This window comes from Anomaloglossus baeobatrachus, chromosome 5 (genome assembly GCF_048569485.1).
Source record: "Anomaloglossus baeobatrachus isolate aAnoBae1 chromosome 5, aAnoBae1.hap1, whole genome shotgun sequence".
Taxonomy (NCBI): Eukaryota; Metazoa; Chordata; class Amphibia; order Anura; family Aromobatidae; genus Anomaloglossus; species Anomaloglossus baeobatrachus.
Window position 1 is genome coordinate 272,362,462 of NC_134357.1, and position 24,554 is coordinate 272,387,015.

Here is a 24,554-nt window from a genome sequence, read left to right on the forward strand (position 1 = left end):
GGCGCTCGTTGGTCTCGCGCCGTCAAACATGCCGATGTGTGCTGCACAGCGGGAGACCAATGAGCAAAAAATGGTCCTGATCGTTGTGTCACAATCAGCGACCTCGAAGCAGGGGCCCACTCACTCCTGATTTTCACACACAGTGATATCGCTAGCGAGGTCGCTGATATGTCACAAAACCTGTGACGTTTCAGCGATCTCACTATGTGTGACGGGGGGCTTTATTTTACAGGATCCTGTCACTTGAAATTTCAGGAGTGAGGGGAACAGAACGGGATATAGACTGGAAATTCAGACGGTGGGAGAGGGAGAGAAAGTGGCAGGGGGAGGAGAGAGAGGGAGAGAGAGAGGGGGGGACAGAGGGGGGGGAAAGAGAGGGGGGGGTACAGAGAGGGGGGGTACAGAGAGAGGGGGGCAGAGAGAGGGGGACAGAGAGAGGGGGACAGAGAGAGGGGGACAGAGAGAGGGGGACAGAGAGAGGGGGACAGAGAGAGGGGGACAGAGAGACCGCCCACACGCCGGCACTACCGCCCCCATCATCACCGCACACACTGATCACGCCAGGCTGGTTTCTGCCCAACAGGATCCTGTCTATCAGCATGCCAGCGTTCACATCCGTTTGCATGCCGTATAGTCAGTATCCAGTGACAAACAGTATTTGGACGCAGCTCAAAAACGCTACAAGAAGCGTGTTTGAAAAATGTTAAAATACTGTAACTCGCTGGATCCTCACTATACCGCACGCAAACACATGTCAACGCATGTTGATGCACGTCCATTGCAAATGCATTGAAATTAAAACGTATTTGCACTGGATCCGAATTTGCTGCAAAAAAAAGTTCAGGATGATGCAACAGTGTGTCCCTCCCCCGCCTGTGCTCATGGTGTAATAGTCTGTCTCTCCTTGACTGTCCTGTATGTACTACTGGTGGGGGATTGTTTGTTCTTCTCAGCATGGGACTTCTCCAATCCACAACTTGGTAAACACAACAGAGCCAGGAGTCTAAAGTCCATTCACGTATCAAATGTCATCAAATGTCCAACCGGAGTTGGGCCCACCTTAGGGGCTGATCCCAGGAGAGAACAATGAGACCCATGTTAGGTCAGTTAGTTGGATCTCAGCTGGAGAAGGACTAGGATCTATAGCTGAGCCTGGATCCTAGATCCTGTGTATAGACTGTTACAGATTGGAGATCAGTGCCCACGTGGGATTGTGTTTTGTTGTTCACCCTGTTGGACTCAAGGAACTCTTATAAGGACCATTGCCATATTTTCCCTTGTGTTGGAATACTGGGAGGCGCCCCTGGATCTTTTGTTTTGTTGTGGACTCCTTGCAAACTTTAAGGATTTATATTTATGTTTGGTGCTTTGTCTTTGTGGTTCCAATAAAGCCCTTTGGATTGTTCCTTGGCCTGGCGTCCCTCACTGCTCTGTCGCATACCCCGTCACAGATGCATGTTAAAAAAACGTAGTGTGAAAGCAGCCTAAGTGTGCAGCTATAAGTGTGTTATAATGAATTAGGCCAGAATTTGGCTGGAAGGTAACTGGATACATAGTCACTTTAAGCACGGTTTGTGTTTCTCTTCACTTTCACCCCTATAACACTTCATTTCTTACTTACTCCCCTGATCCCTACATCCCGTAATGAACTGGTCATTTCTCCCTCTATCCTCCCCACCCATCTCACCTCCTCCACCAACTCAGATCTGTTCCTCCACATAACACCCTGTGTTTCCAGACACACATGACCTCATGGCCTCTCCTACTCCTACCTACAGTCTCAGCTCCTCCTCACTGCTGGAGATATCTCTCCAAATCCTGGTCCTCCTCACCACATTCCCATTGTCACTACTAACCCCATCCATGATCAATGACACATTTTCACAACCATTCTACCCATTCACACAGCCCCCACTGCCCCAGTTTCCTTAACAGGAGCTCTATGGAACACTCGCTCTGTCTGAAGCAAACTTTCCTACATCCATGATCTTTTCATCACTAATAAACTTTCCTTCCTCGGCATCACAGAAACCTGGCTCACCCCTTCTGGAATAGCCTCTACTGCTCCACTTTCTTATGGCGGTCTCCATCTCTCTCACACACCCCGCCCCAGTAACAAACATGGTAGAGGAGTTGGTTTTCTCCTGTCAGAAAAATGCTCCTTCACCCCAATTCCACTACCACCCTCAGTTACGCCTCCTTTTTTTTAAGTGCACTCTGTCCGCATCTACTCCCCCTCCAACTGGCTGTTATTTATCGCCTTCCAGGGCCAGCCACCACCTTTCTTGACCATTTCACCACCTGGCTACTTCATTTCCTTTCCACCGACATCCCAACCATCATCAAGGGCAATTTCAACATCCCAATTGACACTCTCACTCATCTGTCTCTAAACTTGTAACACTCACTTCCTCCTTCGGCCTCACTGAACAGTTATCTGCAGCTACTCACAAAGATGGCCACATGCTTTACCTCATCTTCACTCGCCTCTGTTCTCTATCTAACCTCTGTAACTCAATTCTCCGCATCTGACCACAACCTACTCACATTCTCTTCCCTTTCTTCTTCAACTAGACAACCTCCCCTCTACAAACTTTCACACCCTCGCAGAAACATGAAATACCTTGATTTACATTCACTTTCTCAGTCCCTTCTCCCACTTGTAGACATTACTTTTTTAGATGATGCAGATACTGCTGCCACTTTATATAACACCACAATTTCTGCAGCTCTCGAATTGGCCACCCCCCTCGCTCATACCAAAACCTGCACGATCAACAGGCAACCTTGACACACAAACTAGACTAAGGGTACCTTCACACTTAGCGATGCAGCAGCGATCCGACCAGCGATCTGACCTGGTCAGGATCGCTGCTGCATCGCTACATGGTCGCTGGTGAGCTGTCAAACAGGCAGATCTCACCAGCGACCAGTGAACAGCCCCCAGCCAGCAGCGACGTGCAAGCGACGCTGCGCTTGCACGGAGCCGGCGTCTGGAAGCTGCGGACACTGGTAACTAAGGTAAACATCGGGTATGGTTACCCGATGTTTACATTAGTTACCAGTGTGAGCAGGGAGCAGGGAGCCGCGCACACTGAGCGCTGGCTCCTTGCTCTCCTAGCTACAGTACACATCGGGTTAATTAACCCGATGTGTAATGCAGCTACATGTGCAGAGAGCAGGGAGCCGCGCACACTGCTTAGCGCTGGCTCCTTGCTCTCCTAGCTGCTGTACACATCGGGTTAATTAACCCGATGTGTACAGCAGCTACATGTGCAGAGAGCCGGAGCCGGCACTGGCAGCGTGAGAGCTGCAGAGGCTGGTAACTAAGGTAAATATCGGGTAACCACCTTGGTTACCCGATGTTTATCTTGGATACAGCTTACCTCAGCTGTCAGACGCCGGCTCCTGCTCCCTGCTCGCTTCATTTGTCGCTCTCTTGCTGTCACACACAGCGATCTGTGTGTCACAGCAGGAGAGCGGCTTTGAAGAAAACGAACCAGGGCTGTGTGTAACGAGCAGCGATCTCGCAGCAGGGGCCAGATCGCTGCTCATTGTCACACACAGCGAGATCGCTAATGAGGTCACTGCTGCGTCACAAAAAGCGTGACTCAGCAGCGATCTCGGCAGCGAGCTCGCTGTGTGTGAAGCACCCCTTAAGAACTGAGACGGGCTTTCAGGATTGCTGAGTGGAGATGTAAAAGATCTCATTCCACTGAGCCCTTCATTGCATACAAACAGTCCCTCACCACTTTCAAGTCTGTACTCACTGCTGCAAAACAAACCTACTTTTCATCTCGGATATCCTCCCTATCTTACAACCCTAGACAGCTATTCAACAATTTCAAGTCTCTCCTCCATCCCCCAGCACCACCTCCCTTTCCTCTCATCTCAGCTGAAGATTTTGCCACTTTCTTCAAGCAGAAGATTGATAACATCAGAACAAGCTTTGGCCCACAATCTCCACAGCCCCTCATCATAGCTACTCAGCCTTCTTCCTGCAAATCCAGCTTCTCCATCATTACAGAAGATCAACTCTCCACTCTACTCTCAAGATCCCATCTCACCACCTGTCCGCTTGACCCACTCTCGTCCCAGTTCATCCCCAATCTCACCATAGTCTTCATCCTAACCCTAACCCATCTCTTCAACCTATCACTAACAACTGGTATATTACTCTCATGCTTTAAACATGCCTCAATTACACCCAACCTCAAAAAGCCCTCCCTTGACCCATCCTCTGTATCTAGCTGTCGCCGCATATTACTTCTCCCCTATGCCTCAAAACTACTGGAACAGCATGTCAATCTTGAACTGGTCTCACAACTCTCTTCCTGCTCCCTCTTTAACCAATTACAATCTGACTTCCGACAAAATCATTCCACTGAAACTGCCCTAAGTAAAGTCACTAATGACCTATTAACCACCAAATCCAAGCGACACTACTCTGTCCTTCTCCTCCTGGACCTGTCCTCTGCCTTCGACACAGTAGACCATTTCCTTCTACTACAGATTCTCTAATCTCTGGGCATCACAGACTTGGCCCTATCCTGGATCTCCTCATAGTAACATAGTTTGTAAGGTGGAAGGAAGACCTTATGTCCATCTAGTTCAGCCTATTTTTAGTGAAAAAGAGAAATTTTCAGCTCACCTGTAGCCTGGGCTTTGGAATCCAGCAAGTGCACGGTATCCACCGGCAGGTCCCAGCCGGTAATGCAGAGGTAAGAAGTTGAAGGAAGGATCCGGCACAAAAAACTCCTTATAGTAAAAACATTGTAGCCTTTATTTTAAACGTTAAAAACCAACATGTAGTGGAGACCCAAGATTGTATCTGTAACGGGGGAGCTTTACGCGTTTCGGACTTGAATAAAAAAAAACAAAAAAGTCCATAGTCATAAGTGCCCCGTCTGCAACACAAGACTACTAAAATAGACTAACCCATCAGTCGGACACTGGGGAGGGGCGGAAGCAACATAATTGCATGGGAAAGACAGGTGAAGAAAAGAAGCTCACATTAAATCGAATCACATTATTATATATAAGTATACATATATGTGTGTATATATATATATATATATATATATATATATATATATATATATATATATATATATATATATATATATATATTGTGAGGTATCAACCGGCTGTATTACAAAGGGCCGGCATGTTTTGCAGAAGCGTGGGTGCTCTGCAATGTGAAGCTGGCTGGGACCTGTGGTTCCACAGGATTGCATTACATGTAGAGCCATGGAAGGGTGTGTGATGCTGATTACACACTCCTTACCACCTGTGGGTGTAGCTCCAGGGGTTAAAGCAATCCTGTCTCTGAACCTGGGAGGAGTGTGTCTAGGGCAGTCTAGAGAGAGACTGGCTCTAGATTTCCAGTGTGTGTGCTGGAAACAAGTGAGAGCAGAGCCGGGAGCTCTGAGTGTATCAGCCTGTGTGGAGGCTGATCACAAGGCTCTGATATTGAGTCTGAGGTGAGTGCGGCCAGGCCAGGGCTGTAGGGCCGAATCTCTCCTGGAGGAGAGACAGACAGGGGTCTGCAGAGGGCCCTGGGTGCTGGAAGGAACCTTGGCTAGAGTTGTACGCTGGCAGGAGCCAGAGAGTGGGAAGTTGCTAAACTTCCATTATGGACTTATTGTTTATGTTTGAGGGCAGTTTATGCTGAGTGTTTTTAATAAACTGCCAGAATTTCTATGAAGAGACTGTGTACGTGTGTTGCTGATGCTACCTCACACCGCTGCAAGCGAGTGAAACCCCCACGTTGCAGGGCGCAACGTTACATATGGTGTCTCGAATGCGGGCATGCGGTCTGGTTGCTAGGGGCAACGCAGCCTGGTTGCTAGGGGCAACGGCCTAGGACATATTCCTGTGGATACGGACTGCTTGCGGTGGATCGGCGGGTCCACAAAAATTTTTTGAAGCGGTTTGCGGTGGATCGGCGGGTCCACGAAAATTGTCTGCGCACTCAAGCAGCTGGCGGTGGATCGGCGGGTCCACGAACAGGGACAGCGCTCTCAAGCACCTGGCGGTGAATCAGCAGGTCGTTGGGGACCCGTGCTGCAGTGGCGAGAGTCCAGCGACTGGAGGTTCCAGGCCAGCCGGAATTGCAAGGCCCTGCTTGGTGAGCAGTGATACACCACAGGCTGGAGATCCTAGTTGTACGGGCGGTACAACCCGGAAAGGTTAGTGGTTCTCTAACCCCCCCCCTGTCTTTGACCACCGGGTATTACCCATTGGAGCGCCCCTCCTGTTCCTCTTTTCGTTGCAGCATGGAGGAGCTCCTGAACCAGCTGCTGCAGAGCCAGCAGCACCAACAGCATGTGCCTGGAGGTCCAGTGACAGCAGTGGGGGCTAAAAGCCAAAAAGAGGGAATGGTCCCTGCGGACGTTGTGGAGGAGCTGTACCAGTTCCTGGTCCAGGGACAGCAGAAGCTGTCAGTGTGTAGCGATGTCGCAGCCATGGACCAGTTTGAGCGTACCCTTCGGGGGCCAGTATGGACACTGGGTGCCCAGGGAGACAAGGGCAAACGGTGTGAACTGGGGGCTAAGGACATTGCATGGAAACCGCAAAAGGGGGCGGAGTGCCAGAAGGGAATAGTTGCCCATAAGGGGGTGGAGTCCCATAAAGGGGTGGTTGCCCATAAGGGGATGGAGTCCCAGAAAGCGGTGGTCCCCCAAAAGGGTGCGGAGCATCCCAAATCCAAGGGTGAAGTGGTGCAGATGGACTGTAGCCAGGGACAACAGTGTTCATGCCACAAGTGTCCTGTTTGCAATATAGACCACCCATCCGACGAGAAGCCACGTCTGTGTTCCGTGGAAGTGGATGGGGAATCTGTAACAGGAGTCGTAGACTCAAGGAGCTTGGTGACCCTGGTGAGGGCCACTTCTGATGTCAACTTGATTCCTGGAAGGAAGATCCACGCCGGCTGCACCCACAGTAATGAGACAGAATACCCGGTCTCCAGCGTGGTCATTAAGACAGCCTGGGACAGTGGTTCTCATGATGTTGGAGTAGTCTCAGATTTATTGCACCCAATTATTATAGGTTGGGACTCTAAATTATTTGTGCACTTGTGGAAGCAGGGGGACGTATACGGTTGCTTGTGTAAGAGCCGGAACAGCCCAAAGGAAACCCCACCACATTGGGAGGTGAAAAGGGGTCCTTGTTGTGCAGTTATGTGTGGTAAGGAGGAGATAGCACCTCCTAAAATTGACTGTCCTAAGTTAGGGGTGACCAAAGAAAATGATGGACGGACCCAACTTAGTGACATAAGGACTAAGGGAATAACCGATAGTGTGACCGTTAAAAACGGGGTAGCTCCAGAAAGGGAGGCAGACATCTGGTTAAGTGGGGACATGATAGTCCAGGATACCAGGGGGAGTGATGATGACTCCAGTAAAGACACTGACTCTAGAAAAGTGACACACGAGTACAGTGTGGTACAGATGGGCGAGAAGGGGAAAACTTTCTCCCGACGCCGAAGACGTAATAAGCGCCGAGAGGGGGCACAGTGTAGGCCGTCTGAGGGTGCAGAGAAAGTGACATGCCTGGTTAATGAAGACATGGTGCTAATAACACCTGCTACGGTGGAGTCAGACGGTGATATCCTACAAAAGACTGAGGAATCAGAGATTGAACTGACACATTGTGACGACAGAAATCAGCGGGCTGCAAGTGCAGAGAAGGAGCCAACCAAGGACGTAATGGTGGTGGTCCCTATGATTTCAAAGTGTGAAGTTGATAGTCTGTCAGGCGAGAGTGGTATAGGAAATGGAATCCTAGAGAGTGTGGGGGAAGGAATAATCCCCAACAGTCGTGGTGAGCAGACTGGTGAACTACCAAGTGCTGGGGTGGATGACAGCGAATTTAGCCCCAAATCTCTAAAAGGAACAGAGTGCCATGTTGAAGGGTGTGACACCCAGGCTGAGGGTGACACGGCAGAGACCCCAGAGGAAGTGGAAGATAATGCAGTGAAGAAACAAGAAACAGCTGGCGCTGAAGTGAAGAGAGCCTCTGAGGAGGTGAAGTCTGGACCAGAGGTCTCATCCAGGACTGGGAGCCTGCCTGACCTGCTTGGTAAAACTACGATGGAGGATATAGAGAAGGTCGTGGGTAAGGAGTGTAAGAAACCCAAACGTTCTGAAGCTGAGATGGAAGAAGCCTCAGAAATAGTGTGTCATAGACCAGAGAGGTCCGCAAGTGAAGACTCATTCAAGAGGATGAGCAAAGACCATCTTCAACAAGAGATACTTCTTAGGCAGGCTACTGAGAGTCGAGTAAGGGAGCTGGAGAAAGAAGTGGCTGAGCTCCGAAGTCGCTTGGCAGAGTACCAGTCCAAGTCCCAGGGAGCCTTGGAGCAGATGGAGCAGCGAGTGTCAATCCTGACCAAACATGTTGAAGCAGGGGAGGCCCAAAGAGACCTGACTTTGGAAGCTAAACTTGACAAGCATGTGGCAGGGATGAATGAGACTTCTGTAGTCAAGTGCATGGTGGATATACCTAAGGACTTAAGAGAAGCGTGTGCCACCGAGTGCATGCATGACGAATTTAAGAGAGCTGTTGAAGCGTGTGAGGTCTACTGTACCCCAGGGGCTGAACAGTTAGTGATATTGTCCACCAGTGAAATTACTGGGCAGCGGGTGGCTATTCTAAAGGACATGCACTTCAGATGTGTTCGTATGAAGTGGCAGGTCCAACTGCAAAAGGAAGAAGCCACTAGACAGCTAGAGTATAAAAGGAAACCGCAGAGTCTGGCGGAAGATATTGTCCAAGTACCCCGGGCTCTGGTGGGGAGAGTCATTGGAAGATCCGGACGAGTCATGCAAGACATGGTGAATAAGTCGGGATTGGTGAGATTAAGAATCCCTGCTGCTAATGAGAGCAAGATACCCAGGGAAGCTGGTATAGTTCCGTTCGTCTGTGTCGGGACTGTAGAGAGTCTTGGAAACATTCGAAGCCTTATTGAATATCGGGTACACCATGTATGTGACATGGAGCGGTTGTGGCAAGACAACCTGAAAATTAAGGAGCAGCTTCGCCAACTGTGTGGGGGACAGCAGCCGTCTTCCACCCGTTGTTCAGTGGAAAGAAGTGGAAGATGGCGTGTCGGTCCAGTAGTTCAGACGCGCGATAAAAGGAATCGCCGACAGAGTGGTAACCTACGATGTACTGTAGATAGTGGCCGCTATGAGCTTAGAGTTCCCGACAGTAGCCTTGGGGGTACTCGAGAAAGCCTAGGTTCGGACAAGACTGTAGGTTTGACTGGGGACATGTCTCTCTACTACGGTGACCCTGGGAGGGGGTCAGGGAGAGAACGGTCTGGAAATGGGACGTCCTTTAACCCTAGATTGACCAGACGGGGTTTGGTGACAGTGTCGGGCGATGCCTCAGGGACTACTGCTCTTGGACGGCCCTCTCAACTGGTGGGGCATGGCAGCGGAGATGCCCTGTCTCGCGTCCCCAGGTCATTGGCAAGTGTTCTCCCCTACGGGTTTGAACAGAGGGGGAGGGTATGTGAGGTATCAACCGGCTGTATTACAAAGGGCCGGCATGTTTTGCAGAAGCGTGGGTGCTCTGCAATGTGAAGCTGGATGGGACCTGTGGTTCCACAGGATTGCATTACATGTAGAGCCATGGAAGGGTGTGTGATGCTGATTACACACTCCTTACCACCTGTGGGTGTGGCTCCAGGGGTTAAAGCAATCCTGTCTCTGAACCTGGGAGGAGTGTGTCTAGGGCAGTCTAGAGAGAGACTGGCTCTAGATTTCCAGTGTGTGTGCTGGAAACAAGTGAGAGCAGAGCCGGGAGCTCTGGGTGTTTCAGCCTGCATGGAGGCTGATCACAAGGCTCTGATATAGAGTCTGAGGTGAGTGCGGCCAAGCCAGGCCAGGGCTGTAGGGCCGAATCTCTCCTGGAGGAGAGACAGACAGGGGTCTGCAGAGGGCCCTGGGTGCTGGAAGGAACCTTGGCTAGAGTTGTACGCTGGCAGGAGCCAGAGAGTGGGAAGTTGCTAAACTTCCATTATGGACTTATTGTTTATGTTTGAGGGCAGTTTATGCTGAGTGTTTTTAATAAACTGCCAGAATTTCTATGAAGAGACTGTGTACGTGTGTTGCTGATGCTACCTCACACCGCTGCAAGCGAGTGAAACCCCCACGTTGCAGGGCGCAACGTTACTATATATATATATATATATATATATATATATATATATATATATATATATATATATATATATATATATATATATATATATATATATGTGTGTGTATATATTGTGAGGTAGCGTGGTCGGCTGCGCAGCAGAAGACACGGGATCCAGGCACCAAGGGTCACAGCACACGGTTTATTATCCAAACAAAAGTCCACAACAGTACACATGTGCCTCTCCGGCAGAGAACTCAGGGAGTTGTGATCACTCCCTCACACCCGGCACACCCGCCCTTGTTCCTGTTTCCTTTTAACCCTTCCTTCAGCCTGTAGGGAAACAGCATTAACCCTGGAGTGGAGTTACTTTCTATCATGGAGTGAGCACAACCGGGGCGAGACATACCGGCCGTCATAGATAACCCCGGTCACAGTCTCACATATCCCCCCCCCTCAGATCAAGCGTGCGGGGTTGAACTCCCGCCATCAAACACGGGCCGCGGGACAAGGCATCGGCGTCGCCCTGCAACCCACCGGCCCTATGTTCAACCGTAAACCGGAAGTTCTGCAGAGAAAGGAACCACCGGGTAACCCGGGCATTCCGTTCCTTGGCGGACCTCATCCAGACCAGTGGAGAGTGATCCGTCACCAAGCGAAACTGCCGTCCCAGCAGGTAATAGCGTAGGGACTCCAAGGCCCACTTGATCGCCAGGCACTCCTTCTCCACAACGCTATAATTCCGCTTGGGAGGGGTGAGCTTCCTACTTAAGAAGGTGACGGGGTGTTCCTCCCCCTGAACCACCTGAGACAGCACTGCCCCCAGGCCGACCTCCGAGGCGTCAGTCTGTACTATGAACTCCTTCCGGAAATCAGGGTTTACAAGAACGGGCTGTCCGCACAGGACCCCCTTCAGGGCCCGGAAGGAGTCCTCGGCCTGCGGAGTCCAGCGCACCATGACGGACTTCTTGCCTTTGAGAAGGTCCGTCAAGGGGGCTGATAGTCCCGCAAAATCTTTTACAAACCTCCTGTAGTACCCCACGATACCCAGGAAGGCCCTAACCTGCTTCGTGGTCAGGGGTCTAGGCCACTTCTGGATCGCCTCAACCTTGTTAATTTGGGGCTTAATCACTCCTTGGCCTATCACGTAGCCCAAGTAGCAGGCTTCCGTGAGTCCCAACGCACATTTCTTGGGATTGGCTGTCAATCCGGCTGTTCGAAGCGCGTCGACCACCGCTTGTACCTGTTCCAAGTGGGTCTGCCACTCGGAGCTGTAAATAATGATGTCATCAAGGTACGCTGATGCATACGCCTGGTGGGGTTCCAGCACCAAGTCCATCAACCTCTGGAACGTGGCCGGAGCGCCATGTAACCCAAAAGGCAAGACAACATAGTGGAAGAGACCCTCCGGCGTAACAAAAAGCGGTTTTCTCCTTGGCGGACTCAGTCAGTGGCACCTGCCAGTACCCCTTGGTCAGGTCGAGCGTGGTAAAATATCGCGCCTGTCCCAGCCTATCAATCAGCTCATCCACCCGGGGCATGGGGTAGAGATCAAACTTGGATATTTCGTTCAATCTCCTAAAGTCATTGCAGAACCTTAAGGAGCCATCGGGTTTTGGTATTAGGACAATGGGACTAGCCCATTCACTCTGGGATTTTTCGATGACCCCCAGGCGTAGCATTGTCTTCACTTCCTCTGATATGGCTTGTCTTCGAGCCTCCGGCACGCGGTATGACTTCAGGCGTACCTTCAGGTGGGGCTCGGTGACAATATCATGTCGTATCAGACTGGTCCTACCAGGCAGCTCGGAGAAGACATCGGGGTTCTGCTGAACCAGCCGTCTGGCCTCTCGCCTCTGTTGCTTGGTGAGGGCTTCTCCAATCCTTACTTCCGGTTCGTCCTCTCCGGAGGTCGCAGGAGCCGGATGTTAACGACCCGAAGAGGAGGGAGATGGGGAAAAAACAACCATCAGGCTTTCCCGTTCCTGCCAAGGTTTTAATAGGTTGACATGGTATATTTGTTCAGGTTTCCGCCTACCGGGCTGCAATACTTTATAGTTGACCACCCCGACTCTTTCCTTTATCTCGTAGGGGCCTTGCCACTGAGCCAGGAATTTACTCTCCGCCGTGGGGATCAATACCAACACCCGATCCCCGGGTTTAAAGTTCCGCACGGTGGCTTGTCTATTGTAGCGGCCGCTTTGCGCGGCCTGAGCCTCCTGTAAATGCTCCTTCACAATTGGCATGACCGCGCTTATGCGGTTCTGCATTCCTAAAATGTGTTCAATCACACTTTTATGGGGGGTGGGCTCTTGCTCCCATGTTTCCTTTGCCAGGTCCAACAATCCCCAGGGATGTCGCCCGTATAACAATTCAAAAGGCGAAAACCCCGTGGATGCCTGTGGCACCTCTCGGATGGCAAACATCAAATAGGGAAGCATCATATCCCAGTCTTTCCCGTCTTTGGAGATCACCCTTTTGAGCATGGTTTTCAGGGTTTTATTGAATCGTTCTACTAACCCATCCGTCTGAGGATGATACACAGACGTGCGCAACTGCTTGATCTGGAGTAGCCGGCATAGCTCTTTGGTCACTTTAGACATGAATGGGGTCCCCTGATCCGTAAGGATCTCCTTGGGCAACCCCACCCGGCAGAACACAGCAAACAACTCCCGAGCTATAAGCTTCGCCGCAGTATGTCTGAGAGGTATCGCCTCTGGATACCGGGTGGCATAGTCAACGATCACTAGGACGTGTTGGTGCCCTCGAGCAGACTTTACGAGGGGCCCCACCAGATCCATCCCTATCCGTTCAAAAGGGACTTCTATAATGGGTAGCGGTACCAACGGACTGCGAAAGTGGGTCAGGGGTGCGGTAAGCTGACACTCCGGGCAGGTTTCGCAGAACCGTTTTACCTCCCCAAAGACCCCGGGCCAATAGAACCTTTGCAATATTCGCTCCTGCGTTTTCTTGACCCCTAGGTGGCCACTCATCAGGTGTTTATGAGCCAAGTCGAGGACCCGCCGGCGATACGGCTGGGGCACCACCAACTGCTCTACCCCCACGCCCCGTATTTCATCTACCCGGTAGAGTAAATCCTGCTTAAGAGCGAAATGGGGGTACCTTACCTGGGCACCGGGCAGCTGTGCCACCCCGTCAACTACTGTCACCCGACTCCGGGCATGTATTAATGTAGGGTCCTGGAGTTGGGCTGTCCCAAACGTATCCGGGGACGCCTCCAACTCCGGGATGGGCTCGACCGTCTCAGCCTCTCCTGCCAATACCTCTAGGGGCGACCTATCGGGTTCACATTCTGTCCCTATCATGGGGACCCCTACGGCAGGCGTCCCGGATTCAGGATTGTAGGGCTCAGGTCCCGGACTGACCAATATCTGAGGGGACTTAGGAGGTCCCTTCCATAAAGTCCAAAAATAGGGCAGATCCCTTCCTAGGATCACGTCATAGGGAAGAGTGTTAATAAGTCCCACCTCATGTTGCACCTGACCGCAAGGTGCTGTGATGGTGACAATCCCCGTGGGATAGTCTCGGCGGTCCCCATGTATGCAAACCACCCCCACGGTACGTCCTGTGGCCTTTACTTTAGCCCTCAAGGTTGATCGCACAAGGGTCACTAAGCTTCCGGAATCCAACAATCCTGTAACCGGACATCCATTCACCTGTATTTGGCACAAGTGGGGCTCAGTCTCTGGGGAGACCAGGTCAGCGGTACACACCACCTGAGCATACATTGAACCCCGCCAGGTAACCCCACAATCCATTGGCTCCGTGGTGAGTGGACACTGGGCTTCCATATGTCCCACCCGCTGGCACCGCCAACATCTAATAGGGAAGGAAACCCCCTTGACGAGTTGTCGTTTAGGGTACAGAACCTTCCGGACCTCAGGGACGGCGGGCGCGGCCTCAGACGGGACAGTAGCGGACTCCTGCACCGGTGTCAGCGGTGGGTCCTTGGCCCTAGGCTTGGAGGGGCCGGACCGACGGGCGGTACGCAAAGTCTCAGTGTCCCGTATCAAGTCCTGCGTAGCCACATGCCGCTCTACCAGGGACACTAATTGGTCCAGGGTACTCGGGTCGCCTTGTCCTACCCACCGTTGAATGGTGACGGGTAAAGTGCGCACAAAACGATCAACTACTACCCTTTCCACCATTTGCGCCGGGCTCAGAGTGTCAGGCTGCAACCACTTCTTTACCAGATGCAACAAGTCATAGGCCTGGGAGCGTACGGGTTTGGCTTCCTCATATAACCACTGATTTACCCGCTGAGCCCGTACATAGGTATTCACCCCCAACCGAGCCAGTATTTCGGCTTTCAGGGTCGCATAGTCAATGGCGTCCTCGGTACAGAGGTCCAGGTACGCTTTTTGGGGTTCCCCCGTCAGATAGGGCGACAATACCTCAGCCCAATGGGGGGTCGGCAGCTTTTCCCGCTCGGCCACCCGCTCAAACACCGCCAGGAACGCTTCCACATCATCCCCCGGGGTCATCTTATGCAACGCTTGTCTCACCGCTTTCCGGACGCTGCCGTCGTCACCCGGTCCCGGGGTTGTTGCTGCCGGTCCGGCACGGATCGACTTGGCCAGGAGAACCATCTGTTCTTGGTGCCTTTGTTCCTGCAATTTCAAAGAATGCTGCTGATGATCCAACGACCGGAGCAGGTGTGCATTGATCTGTTGCTGCTGCTTTAGTATTTCCTCCATGGCATCGCCGGGTTTGAGCTGTAGTATAGCCGCTTGAATCCAGGACATGTGCTACCGGGTCACCAGAAATGGAAGCTACACCTCACCAGGCTGGCATGCCCGCATTCTCCACCATATGTGAGGTAGCGTGGTCGGCTGCGCAGCAGAAGACACGGGATCCAGGCACCAAGGGTCACAGCACACGGTTTATTATCCAAACAAAAGTCCACAACAGTACACATGTGCCTCTCCGGCAGAGAACTCAGGGAGTTGTGATCACTCCCTCACACCCGGCACACCCGCCCTTGTTCCTGTTTCCTTTTAACCCTTCCTTCAGCCTGTAGGGAAACAGCATTAACCCTGGAGTGGAGTTACTTTCTATCATGGAGTGAGCACAACCGGGGCGAGACATACCGGCCGTCATAGATAACCCCGGTCACAGTCTCACAATATATATATATATATATATACACACACACACATGCACGCATGCACACGTACATGCACACAAGTGACTCATTAGATTTTATAAGATGCAAGGCCATCCACATGGATGTAAATAATGTGAATATGAACAATAACAGAAATAAAAATAAGTCCAGATTATATTATGCTAATAGCACATGATTATAAGAATAAATAGATCAATATGAATAGATGACTGTTCACGGAGAATGGAATAAATTACTCACGGAAAAAAAAAAACAAAAAAAAAACAACCTTTTTGATATCTTTCAAAAATAGGTAAATGTGCATACATATTCAGGGATATTCCTATAAAATGTACCATTTGGGCCACCAGGGTATCTAGAATTGGGTTTTCATATCTATTTTGCCTCCGAGGGAAAAAAAAAACAAAAAAAAAACAAAAACCTTTTTTATGTTATTCAAAAATAGGTAAATGTGTATATACAGTCAGGGCCAGAAATATTTGGACAGTGACACAAGTTTTGTTATTTTAGCTGTTTACAAAAACATGTTCAGAAATACAATTATATATATAATATGGGCTGAAAGTGCACACTCCCAGCTGCAATATGAGAGTTTTCACATCCAAATCGGAGAAAGGGTTTAGGAATCATAGCTCTGTAATGCATAGCCTCCTCTTTTTCAAGGGACCAAAAGTAATTGGACAAGGGACTCTAAGGGCTGCAATTAACTCTGAAGGCATCTCCCTCGTTAACCTGTAATCAATGAAGTAGTTAAAAGGTCTGGGGTTGATTACAGGTGTGTGGTTTTGCATTTGGAAGCTGTTGCTGTGACCAGACAACATGCGGTCTAAGGAACTCTCAATTGAGGAGAAGCAGAACATCCTGAGGCTGAAAAAAAAGAAAAAATCCATCAGAGAGATAGCAGACATGCTTGGAGTAGCAAAATCAACAGTCGGGTACATTCTGAGAAAAAAGGAATTGACTGGTGAGCTTGGGAACTCAAAAAGGCCTGGGCGTCCACGGATGACAACAGTGGTGGATGATCGCCGCATACTTTCTTTGGTGAAGAAGAACCCGTTCACAACATCAACTGAAGTCCAGAACACTCTCAGTGAAGTAGGTGTATCTGTCTCTAAGTCAACAGTAAAGAGAAGACTCCATGAAAGTAAATACAAAGGGTTCACATCTAGATGAAAACCATTCATCAATTCCAAAAATAGACAGGCCAGAGTTAAATTTGCTGAAAAACACCTCATGAAGCCAGCTCAGTTCTGGAAAAGTATTCTATGGACAGATGAGACCAAGATCAACCTGTACCAGAATGATGGGAAGAAAAAAGTTTGGAGAAGAAAGGGAACGGCACATGATCCAAGGCACACCACATCCTCTGTAAAACATGGTGGAGGCAACGTGATGGCATGGGCATGCATGGCTTTCAATGGCACTGGGTCACTTGTGTTTATTGATGACACAACAGCAGACAAGAGTAGCCGGATGAATTCTGAAGTGTACCGGGATATACTTTCAGCCCAGATTCAGCCAAATGCCGCAAAGTTGATCGGACGGCGCTTCATAGTACAGATGGATAATGACCCCAAGCATACAGCCAAAGCTACCCAGGAGTTCATGAGTGCAAAAAAGTGGAACATTCTGCAATGGCCAAGTCAATCACCAGATCTTAACCCAATTGAGCATGCATTTCACTTGCTCAAATCCAGACTTAAGACGGAAAGACCCACAAACAAGCAAGACCTGAAGGCTGCGGCTGTAAAGGCCTGGCAAAGCATTAAGAAGGAGGAAACCCAGCGTTTGGTGATGTCCATGGGTTCCAGACTTAAGGCAGTGATTGCCTCCAAAGGATTCGCAACAAAATATTGAAATTAAAAATATTTTGTTTGGGTTTGGTTTATTTGTCCAATTACTTTTGACCTCCTAAAATGTGGAGTGTTTGTAAAGAAATGTGTACAATTCCTACAATTTCTATCAGATATTTTTGTTCACACCTTCAAATTAAACGTTACAATCTGCACTTGAATTCTGTTGTAGAGGTTTCATTTCAAATCCAATGTGGTGGCATGCAGAGCCCAACTCGCGAAAATTGTGTCACTGTCCAAATATTTCTGGACCTAACTGTATATATACATTTACCTATTTTTGAATAACATAAAAAAGGTTTGGGGGTTTTTTTGTTTTTTTTTTCCCTCGGAGGCAAAATAGATATCAAAACCCAATTCTAGATACCCTGGTGGCCCAAATGGTACATTTTTTAGGAATATCCCTGAATATGTATGCACATTTACCTATTTTTGAAAGATATCAAAAAGGTTGGGGTTTTTTTGTTTTTTTTTCCGTGAGTAGTTTATTCCATTCTCCGTGAACAGTCATCTATTCACATTGATATCTATTTATTCTTATAATCATGTTCTATTAGCATAATATAATCTGGACTTATTTTTATTTCTGTTATTGTTCATATTCACATTATTTACATCCATGTGGATGGCCTTGCATCTTATAAAATCTAATGAGTCACTTGTGTGCATGTACGTGTGCATGCATGCATGTGTATGCATGTATATATATATATATATATATATATATATATATATATATATATATATATATATATGTATACTTATATATAATAATGTGATTCGATTTAATGTGAGCTTCTTTTCTTCACCTGCTTTTCCCATGCAATTATGTTGCTTCTGCCCCTCCCCAGTGTCCGACTGATGGGTTAGTCTATTTTAGTAGTCTTGTGTTGCAGACGGGGCACTTATGACTAAGGACTTTTTTGTTTTTATTCAAGTCCGAAACGCGTAAAGCTCCCCCGTTACAGATACAATCTTGGGTCTCCACTACATGTTGGTTTTTAGGCTATGTGCGCACTGGGAAATGGAATTTTCTTGCGAAAATTCCGCATGCTCTCAAAGATTACCGCACCCGCGGTAAAAAACCGCGGCAAACCGCACCCGAAAACCGCATGCGGTTTGCCGCGGTTTGCTGCGGTTTCAACGCGGTATTGTTCGCGGTATTGCCGCGTGCGGGTTAGGATGTGCTATATTGCATTCAATGCAATAAAGCACATTGGAAAAAAAAAAAAAAAAGTCATTTAATTCTGAGATAGTAGATAGATAAGACAGAAGAATAGATAGAGGGATAGATAGAGGGATAGATAGAGGACAGATCGCTACATTTCCCACGGTCGGCAGTGAGTTCACATTACCGGCCGTGGGAAATGACCGGTAATTACCTCTGCTGTCTGCTGCTTTCATTCAGCGCTGTGTCTGTGACAGTCGCGGCTGGATGTAAGCAGCGCAGGACGCCGGAGCTGTGGATTACGACGGAGCTTTGGTACGGGAGGGGTTAATAAAATGGTGAACGAGGCTTGTTTGTTTTATTTAAAATAAAGGATTTTTCGGTGTCTGTGTTTTATTCACTTTACTTACGGGTTGATCATGTGAGCTGTCACATAGACGCTGCCATGATCAAGCCTGGAGTTAATGGCGGTGATCCACCACCATTAACCCCTTGTATTACCCTGCTGCCACTGCTACACGGCGGCAGGAAGAGCCGGGGACACGCCGGTGCTGCCGCATAATGCATGCGACAGTGCCGGGGCAGCTGCGGCTGATATTCTCGGCTGCCGGAGGGGGAGTGAGGCGGGGGACATTAACCCTGCCCCTCTCCCTCCCCAGCTTGAGAATACCGGGCCGCCGCTGTGTGCTTACCTCGGCTGGACGGTAAATATGCAGCGGAGCCCACGTGTTTTTGTTTTCTATATTTCCGTTTGCTTTCTATGTGTGTTCTATGTGTCTGTGTCTGTGATCTATGTCTGTGATGTGTGTGTGTGTGTGTGTGTGTGTGTGTGTGTGTGTGTGTGTGTGTGTGTGTGTGTGTGTGTGTGTGTGTGTCTGTGTCTGTGATGTGTGTTTACTCTCTGCACGGCTTCCTCTTCCTGTAATGACATCACTTTCCTGCAAAACCGCAGGCAAGCGATGTACATTACCGGAGGTAAACCGCGAAATACCGCAGGGAATAACGCAGGAAAATGCAGTGAACCGCACAGAATTTGCTGCCTGCGTTATTCCCTGCGGGATTTCACGATTACATTGGAGTCAATGGAGTGAAATCCCGCAGCGACGTGCGGAAAAGAAGTGACATGCAATTGTTTTTGCTGAGGGAATCCCGCAGCAAAACATGCAGCTGTCAAAATCCGCCTAGTGCGCACAGGATTTTTTTTGCCCATAGGTTTTGCTGGTGATTCACTGCAGAGATGTTATGAACATTTTCTGCAGCGAAACATGCAGCAAAACCACAAAAAATCCGCGGCAAAATCCGGTAAGTGCGCACAGGGCCTAAACGTTTAAAATAAAGTCTACGATGTTTTTACTATAAGGAGTTTTTTTGTGCCGGATCCTTCCTTCAACTTCTTACCTCAGCCTATTTGTAGTGCAGCTGTTCTGCAGTGTTGAACCAGGGGAAGTAGGAGGCAATTTTTTTCATAGGGAAAAATATTCTTTCCCGACTCCTAATCTGGGTCAACTATCTACCTGTAATATTATGTTATTCATAACCTTCTGTACTGCTGCTTTCAAGAAAAGCATCCAATCCTCTCTTAAATTCATTCAGCGAGTTGGCCATCACCACTTCCCCAGGAAGAGAGTTCCAGAGCCTCATACCTAACCAACTAGACTTTCAGCATCTCCCACTCTCACACCACCTTCTCACCTTGCCCCTTATCTGTCGGTGTCCCACAAGGTTCAGTTCTTGGACCACTCCTGTTCTCCATCTACACATTCAGCCTGGGACAGCTCTTACAGGCCCACAGCTCTCAGTATCATTTCTACACAGACGATACGCAAATCTACCTCTCTGGAGCAGACATGACCTCCCTACTAACCAGTATCCCTTACCTGCACATAACCTCCCATCCTCACAGGATCTTTTACTCTACTCCCCTCTAATCTCCTCTTCCCACAATCGCATCCAAGATTTCTCCCGTGCCTCCCCCATACTCTGGAATACTCTGCCACAATATAGACTCTTGTGTACCTTGAAAAGCTTCAAAAGGAACCTGAAGACTCACCTCTTCCGACAAGCCTTCAATCTGCAGTAAACCTCAGTTCGCTATATGTACCACACGACCATCTCTAACCCCCCCTACTGTATCCTCACCCATCCCCCTCAGTCCTCTATAGTGTCGCACGACCAGCTTCTATCCTCACCTACTGTATCCTCACCTATCCCCTGTAGACTGTGAGCCCTCGCGGGCAGGGTCCTCTATCCTCCTGTACCTGTCTGCACCTTGTATTGTTCATGATCATTGTACTTGTCCCTATTACATATACACAATTCACATGTAAAGCGCCATGGAATAAATGGCGCTATAATAATAATAATAACCAACATATTTCACAGATAGACTCGCACCTGTGACATCCATGGCACTGTTCACATGTCCAGGATTATTGAGGATGGAGCCGCCTATCAAAAATCACAGAGACAAGTCCAATATTGCGCTGTCAGATCAAACTCCGCAATGCAGGTCTGTGGGCCTGGGAAGCAGTTCAGAGGCCACCCGTGCGCTGCCCCTTTATCAATGGCTGATAGAAGCCGGAGAAAATTTAGTTTTCTCATCAGTGAAAAATCTCTGATAAAAATCTCTGGCCCATTTTTCTCCTACATCAAAAAAAACTGGTGTGAACGAGGCCTTAACCTGCACAGTATATGGAGCCCTGGCCGCTTATACACAGGCTAACAGGCTTTGTTAGGCTTTATATGTAAACCTCTCGGGTGAGAAACTACTAGCCTCATATTTACAGTATGAAGAATTCCACAATCCACAACACCCGTGACTACAAGTCATACATACCGCGAGCTGGACCACAATTGCAGCTGCTCAGTAATGGTGAGCGCAGGACCTGTGGTGACGTCACAGGCACGTGATCAGTGACAGTAAAAGGCCGGATATGTCGAGGGAACACCGCGGGTAGGACCTGTGGTGACGTCACCGTCACGTGATCAGTGACAGGCGGAGGCCGGATGTGTGGAAGGGACGCTTAGTGTAGGACCTGTGGTGAGGTCATGTGACACTAGGGGGCGGAGCTGCTCAGTGAGGGCTCCTGACTAGTGATGGGAAATCTAGTTCATTTTGGTGATTAGCTCACTGAAAAGATTAGTTCATTTAGTTCATTTAGTTCAGTATTTCTCTCCTGTGAGGAGTTGACAGGAAATGCATCATGTGACCTGTGAACTAAATGAACTATATGAGCTGCTGAACTAAATGTTCTACTGAGAATGACTCAGGACAGCCTAGTTCAGTCTGATGCATCTCACTCAGCCCAGCAGCGCCTCCTGTGGTAGTGTAGAGTACTGACCCATAATGAATGTGTATGAGGGAGCTGAGGAGCAGTTCAGCAGCCACCATTTTCAGAACAGGAGCCAGTGGCAAAGATTTTAGCAAGACTGATCTAGGCTACAGGAGGGTGATCCTCTACAGGAGGCTGATGCTCTACAGGAGGCTGATCCTCTACAGGAGGCTGATCCTCTACAGGAGGCTGATCCTCTACAGGAGGGTGATCCTCTACAGGAGGCTGATCCTATCACACAGACAGGTGAGGGGCATGAACCACACACAGAAATTCTCTCTCATACACACATATGAGCTGTGTCCGTCTACTGTGCAATTTCAGTTTTATTATTATTCTATTTGTATTTGATGTGTGGTCTAGTGTTTTACTACCTCCTTTTCCAGCATCAGGAGCTATAAAGAGCCAGTGTGCGAGCAGGAGCCTCCTGGAGCTGTAGAGGAATCACTCTCTGTCTCCTCCCACTTATTGTTTAGTTCATAATGAACTAATCTCTGTCAGGATGGTGATAGATGAACTAGTTCACTCTGAGGAGTAGTTCATTTTGAACTACTCACTCACGAACTACCCATCACTACTCCTGACTGTGCTGCTGTGTGTGTGTGGAGAGTGAAGGAGTTAGTGCTTAGGCCTTGTGCGCACTAGGCGTTTTTGCTGCGTTTTTGCTGCGTTTTTTACCGCGTTTTTGTGCTGAAACGCAGTGACTTTGCTTCCCCAGCAATGTCTATGGGTTTTCAGAAGTGCTGTCCGCACACAGCGGTTTTTTGTAGCTGCGTTTTTGTGGTGACCACAAAAATGCAGCATGTCAATTATTTCTGCGTTTTTCACCCATTGAGTTCAATGAGATGTTCAACAACGCAATAAAAAACGCATATAGCTGCGTTTCTATGACTAAAAACGCAGCTATAAACGCAAGGGGTGGGCAGTAAAGTGACGTGTACAGGAAGAGGATTCCTTCTGTTGGTAAACACAGAAGCATGAATCCTCCCGGTACCGTCACTGCTGCGTCCACAACCCGCCTGGTGCCATGTCAGCTCCGTGCGGCGCCATGTCTGGGCGGGAGGTGGAGGCAGCGGCGAAAACAAAAGTGAATAGTAGAAAAAAAAAATGTCATATATATTCACCTGTCTGCAGGGTCCCGGTGCCATGCCCGCTCCCAGCTCCTGTCCCGCTACCGCCGCTTTGGCTGTGTGCAGTCTCCCCGGGGCACGTACGAAGCTTGCAGGACCTGGCGGTCGATCACCTGATGCAGTCACCTGACGCATCAGCTGATCGTAATTCTCGCGGTGTCGCCGGCTTTTTCGCGCCCGGCCGGCTAGCAGCTGATCCTGCCGTCAGGGGACTTCATCAGCTGATTACCGGCAGCTCCTGCAGCGATGGGACAGGATCAGACTCTCATCCGATCGCTCCAGGAGCTGCCAGTAATCAGCACAGATGTGAGTATTTATTTTTTTTTTTTGCACTGATGCTTCAGCTGATTGTATAATCGGCTTTTATACAATCAGCTGATGTGTGATGTGATTCACGTCCTTTAACCTGACACATCATCTGATCTCTTTGCCTTCCAGCAAACCGATCAGATGATATTGGATCCGGATTGGACGGCGCGGGACCCTTGACCCAGGATTACTGCGGAGGGGGGTTCTTTATTTCAATAAAGATGGAGTCACTAATTGTGTTGTGTTTTATTTCTAATAAAAATATTTTTCTGTGTGTTGTGTTTTTTTATTATTATTACTAGAAATTCATGGTGGCCATGTGTAATATTGGCGTGACACCATGAATTTCGGGCTTAGTGCCAGCTGATAATATACAGCTAGCCCTAACTCCATTATTACCCAGCAAGCCACAGTCACCAGGGCAGCTGGAAGAGTTGGATACAGCGCCAGAAGATGGCGCTTCTATGAAAGCGCCATTTTCTGGGGTGGCTGCGGACTGCAATTCGCAGTGGGGGTGCCCAGAAAGCATGGGCACTCTGCACTTCGGATTCCAATCCCCAGCTGCCTAGTTGTACCTGGCTGGACTCAAAAATTGGGCGAAGCCTATGTCATTTTTTCTTTTAATTATTTCTTGAAATTCATGAAATAAAAAAAAAAAAAAAAAAAAAAAAGGGCTTCCCTATATTTTTGATTCCCAGCCGGGTACAAATAGGCAGTTGGGGATTGGGGGCAGCCTGTACCTGCCTGCTGTACCCGGCTAGCATACAAAAATATAGCGACGCCCATGTCATTTGTTTTTTCTTTTTGGGCAAAAAACTCCTGCATACAGTCCTGGATGGAGGATGCTGAGCCTTGTAGTTCTGCAGCTGCTGTCTGCTCTCCTGCATACACTAGTTCTGCAGCTGTCTGCTCTCCTGCATACAATGAACATTTTGAAGAAGGAAATGACATCAGACCTTTTTTTTTTTTTTCATCAACAATCTTTAATGGCATTGTGCACTGATTAAAAACGCAGTGAGAAAAAACGCACCAAATTGCGGTAAAAACGCATGCGTTTATGTGTTTTTAGCCGCGGATGCGTTTTTTGAGACAAAAACGCACATAAAAACGCAGCGTGAAAAAAACGCCTAGTGCAGCCTTCTCCTTCAGATTATGTGTTTTGTGTAAAATAAACAGAATTATGTGAGTGATACCAGTTAACCAGAAATATGTTTGCTAATTTTATGCCCACAGATGCCCTTTTATCCGGTTAGTTACAAAATAGCTAGGAAAATCATCAAACATGGTGGCCACATCATTAAACTCAATTCAATTCAAGGGAACTCTGCCACTAGTAAATGACGATTAAATGGGACCCTGAGTACTAAGAAGAAAGTAAAACTATACTCCCCTCCAGAATGGTTGTTTGACACGTCCCACTAGGTAAAGGACATGGTCCAAATTACAGAGGTCCCACACCGC

At 48.8% G+C, this 24,554-nt stretch overlaps 1 protein-coding gene and 1 long non-coding RNA gene across 2 annotated transcripts in view; one reads left to right on the forward strand and one right to left on the reverse strand.

Moving 5' to 3' along the window:
* The window catches only part of LOC142311245 (uncharacterized), a 113,274-nt gene extending 92,041 nt beyond the window's left edge, over positions 1 to 21,233 (reverse strand). Inside the window, exon 1 of the mRNA XM_075349468.1 lies at positions 21,159 to 21,233. The gene's annotated coding sequence lies outside the window, so the exon portion shown is untranslated. The remainder of the gene's footprint in view (positions 1 to 21,158) is intronic.
* Positions 21,234 to 21,732: 499 nt separating this feature from the next.
* The window catches only part of LOC142311264 (uncharacterized), a 34,180-nt gene continuing 31,358 nt past the window's right edge, over positions 21,733 to 24,554 (forward strand). Inside the window, exon 1 of the long non-coding RNA XR_012754255.1 lies at positions 21,733 to 21,900. This is a non-coding gene — a long non-coding RNA (uncharacterized LOC142311264). The remainder of the gene's footprint in view (positions 21,901 to 24,554) is intronic.